The 4,674-nt window shown below is 47.3% G+C and overlaps 1 protein-coding gene across 2 annotated transcripts in view; it reads right to left on the bottom strand.

Annotated features, from left to right (window-relative positions):
- The window catches only part of MSANTD1 (Myb/SANT DNA binding domain containing 1), a 119,151-nt gene that overhangs the window by 29,199 nt on the left and 85,278 nt on the right, over window positions 1-4,674 (bottom strand). The window lies entirely within an intron of this gene.

Below are 4,674 nucleotides of genomic sequence, written 5' to 3'. Positions count from 1 at the left end.
CCCCCACTCCCCCACCCACCAACACCACCAGCGGCATCTGTGGGCAGTCGCCAACCACCAATCAGTGCAGCCGCTATCAAGTGGAGTGCCCCAGGGGTCAGTCCTGGGGCCAGCTTTGTTCAACATCTTAATCAATGACCTGGAAGATGGCACAGAGTATACCCTCAACAAGTCTGCAGATGACACCAAGCTGAGGGGTGTAGTAGATACACTGGAGGATAAGGCTAGGATTCAGAGTGACTCAGACAACTTGGAGGATTGGGCCAAAAAAAAAACTCTCATGAGGTGCAGTAAGGACAAGTGCAAAGTCCTGCACTTAGGATGGAAGAATCCCATGCACTGCTAGAGCCTGGGGACTGACTGGCTAAGCAGCAGCTCTGCAGAAAAGGACCTGAGGGTTACAGTGGACAGTAAGATGGATATGAGTCAGCAGTGTGCCCTTGATGCCAAGAAGGCTAAAGCATAGTGGGCTGTATTAGTAGGAGCATTGCCAGCTGATCAAGGGAAGCAATTATTCCCCTGTATTCTGCATTGGTAGGGCCACATCTGCTGTCCAATTTCAGGCCCCCCACTATAGAAAGCATGTGGACAAGTTGGACAGAAACCTGCGGAGGGCGACAAAAATGGTTCAGGGGCTGGGGCACATGACTTATCAGAGGCTGAGGGAACTGGGTTTATTTAGCTGGGGAAGAGACGGCTGAGAGGGGATTTAATAGCAGCCGTTAACTACCTGAAGGGTCATTCCAAAGAGGACAGTGCTCAGTGGAGACATAATAGAACAAGGAGCAGTGGTCTCAAGTTGCAGCAAGGGAGGTTTAGGTTTAGGAAAACTCTCTCACTGGGAGGGTGGTGAAGCACTGGAACAGGTTTCCTAGAGAGGTGGTGGAATCTCCATCCTTTGAGGTGTATAACAAGTCCCAGCTCAACAAAGCCCTGGCTGGAATGTTGTAATTGGGGCTGGTCCTACTTTGAGCAGGGGGTTGGACTAGATGGTCTCCTGAGGTCCCGTCCAACCCTAATTTTCTATGATTGATTCTATGATACAAGGCCTGTGAGGAAAAGGCAAAGTCTACCCTTACATAGCAGAAAGCTTCTCTTACCATTTTAGCCCTAATCATGCCACAATAAAAACTGTTGTATAGCTTTACTCAAAATAGGTTAGGTATCAGACTGAAGGGAGGAAATTTTTTTGTAAAAAATCCCAAAATTAATGCACCTTCTTCTACCAGCATAGCAGAAGCTGCACTGGGGCTAAAGTAACTTTAAGAGGATTCTCTAAAATATCATTATAGACAAGGAAAAGGTCTCTGAATGGCAGCTCCTGCTCATCTGATTAGTCAAGTAAAAGAAGGATTTGGGTATCTCATTTCCTAGTAGAATCTGGCCTTGTCTGGACTTAGGTTCCCTCTTTAAAATTTTCTACCATTGCTGCTACTATCTTATCTCTGCTGAAGGTAGCAAGAGGGGGAACACTAGTATAGTCAGGGCTGCTTGCTCTGAGATTTAAAACTATGGGTCGTTTATACATGTGTTCTGGGAGTGGGGGGCACCTTAATCAGAGCAGTTCTGAGAGCCGCTCTAATTAAAGCACCGGAGCGTCATGTTGATCAGTGTCCCCACACTGAAAAAGGGCAGCAGGGGCACTTTAACTGAAGCTCATCAAATGAGCTTTATTTAAAGCACCCCCACCACCATTTTTCAGTGTGAGGACACTGATACATGCGACACTGCAGTCTGCTGGAGCGCAGTAATTACCACGTTCCAGCAGAGTTGATTAATCAAGTCTGCTCTAGGGGTGCACTGATACAAATTTTTTGGGCCGATACCAATGGCTGTTTTTTAACGAGCCATATCAGCTGCTACTGATCCGATTGCCGATATGCAGGTCTGGCTTGTAAGTCTGTTGTGGAGGAAGGGGCGAGGGGGGAGGGAAGGGACATGGGGGCCCAGATTGGGGCTGGGACTGGAGCTGGGGCTGCGCTGCAGCTGCACACATGCATGGGCATTTATCGGCCACATTAATCAGCCACATCAGCCAAAAAAAAGCTGATTGCTGTCAATTTTCTTTATATTGGTGCCCATCTGATATGGGACCGATGTATCGGCGCATCTCTAGTCTGCTCTGACGCATTGTAATTACAGCACGTCAGAGCAACCTCTCTTCACGTGTATTGGCACCCATGGTTTTCAAAGCAATTGTGAGTAGGGTTAGAAAGCACTGTCAGTAAAATCCAGAAACTAGCCTGCACAGGCAGTCTCACCGCTGCCAGTGCTAGTGAAGCAGGACTTGTGGTAACAAGAGGAAGAAATTTTTAGGGGGAAAAAAGGCCAGTGAAGATAAAAACTAAAGTTAGTGAAGTGTTCTGAAATCTGATCTTACACAACTCATTAAAATGCTCTCCCACACAGATAAGGGCAAGATTAAACACCAGGTCATATAATCATCCTGCCTCTTCCTTTGCAGCTCCACTAAGTTCCTGGCTCATCTCCTCTTAAGCAGCTGAATCTTTTTTGTTACTCGTTAGAATCCACAGAGACTCTTCTAGCGTAAAATGAAGCTCAATCTATTCTCAGATACTTACAGCTGTAATACCTTTCATATAGGTCTTTCAGCTGCTTGTAATACAAAATGCAAATGTCCTGAAATTGTTCCTAAATAACGATAAATGAATACCTCAATTTTTTTTTTAAACTTCATTGTGTTCCAAAATTTTCTATGGTATGACTTTACTAGTAATGTTTGCAGACACAATTACTTAAGTTTACTATAAAATAATATTCACAGAAATCAAGTTCTGAGGTGGCAAAAGAAAGTATTTGCAGTAGAAATCTGATTCTAGGAGTTATGCATATCCAAGCAAAATTGAGTATCAAAGACCTCAAATACTTATAGTGAATTGTTAGTGGAACAAGAATTGTAGCCATAAACCAATACAGTTTTATAGATCAAGAAATAGTCACAGAAATTATTCTACAAATTCTTTCAGACAAACGCATTTGAGAAAATCATCAGCTGTTCAGGATAAATCTAAATATGCTATTTATTGAATTAATTAGTCTCTCTGCTTTACTATTTACTCAAGTTCTCTCAAACAACTTCAAACATAGGCCTGAAAAGTCATTAATCCAGACTAGTCTGTCTGGTTTTAATTCTAGTTCAAAAGCTTCATGTTGCATGACTGACACATAATTTTACTGTTATCCTTCAGTACTAAACAGATACACCGTAAGGTTTTCTAGGATCACCCTATTTTTTTTCTAATAGAAAAATGCAGTCAGATCTTATTTCCATCACATATTTTGGATGAAAAATGAGACTGGAAAAAACTGAAATGTATCAGGTCCACAATATTGTCTTTGCTGAAACCACGCTTTCTAGGGAATTCAAATATTTTCCACACAGGAAAAGCACATCTTTATTTCTTATATTAATGATGACTTCAAATAAACACCCTTTTAATTATATATAAAATGGCTGCAATGCACTTTAATGCACGAGTTGCAGTTTCCATCTTTAAAGTTGTTCTCTATACATTTTTAATAGGCAAATCTAGTGAAATGTCATTCTTACTACATTGAAGCTGATAGGACTGGCTGGAGACAGACAAATTACTGTGCATCTAAACAACATGTTATTTTCCCCAGATTGTTATTTATATGCACTGCAGAGAACACTGGCATGTGTAGCGGGTGCACATGGGTGCACGTACACCCCCTGAGATTGGCCATGCCCACCCTGAGAGACGCACCGGTGGCACTTCCGGCCGCAGGCTGCTGCAGCAGGGGGGAGGGGCACACAGCTGGCCCAGCGCAGCAGGCAGGTAGGCAAGGTTTCTTTCTTTAGTTTCTGGGCTTGGGGGTGAGGGAGGAAGCAGGGTAGAGACAGGGGCGAATCATTCACCCCTGACCATGTCCCGCTCCCTGCTGCACTGTGGGAATTGTTCCACGACCCAGCCCAGCTGAGGCCCCACTCACAGTGAATGGAGCCCCGGTCGGGCTGGATCATGGGACAAGTTGAGCCCGATGACTCCTGCAGAGTCGTGGTGCCAAGGAGCCAAGGGGGGCACATGCCCCCTCCCCCCCAATCTTTGCACGGGGCAAGGGCGGGCTGCAGATGCAAGGCAAGCTGGGCTCTTCCTGCTCCATGCCCCGCTGTAGCCTTTGAAAGTGGTGTGGCACAGCGCCATGTGCCTCGCTGCCTGGCCTGCCGCTTTCAAAGGCTGCAGCGAGACGCAGAGCAGGCAGAGCCCAGCTCACCTCGCAGCTGCAGCCCACCCTTGCCCTGTGCAAAGATCAGGGGGGCCATGTGCCCCCCTTGGCTCCCTGGCACTGTGACTCCGAGGAGCCACCGGGCTCTTCCTGGGGACAACTTAGATGGGGCAGGGTGGGGCAAGGGGCTCCGTCTCCTCCAGTCCGGTGCCACAACCAAGGCTGGCCCTGCTCCAGGTCCAGGCCCCGCTCCGGACATTGCGGGTCTGGGCCCGGACCAGGGCCAGTGTGGGGAGACAGCCAGAGCCAATGCAGGGCTAAAGGGAGGTGAACGCTGGAACCAGGCAAATGACCCCTGGCATGGGGGAAGGGGCAGCTGCACAGGTGCAGCGGACCCCGTCCCCAAGCCTGATCCCTGCCCGGTGCCAGCCCCAGCCTCACTCCCTCCCCCACCCATGGCCCTTT

This window comes from Gavialis gangeticus, unplaced genomic scaffold (assembly GCF_001723915.1).
Source record: "Gavialis gangeticus isolate Ggan-Ray unplaced genomic scaffold, GavGan_comp1, whole genome shotgun sequence".
Taxonomy (NCBI): domain Eukaryota; kingdom Metazoa; phylum Chordata; order Crocodylia; family Gavialidae; genus Gavialis; species Gavialis gangeticus.
Note: the sequence above shows the minus strand (reverse complement) of the source record. Positions and strands in the feature narration are given on the sequence as shown.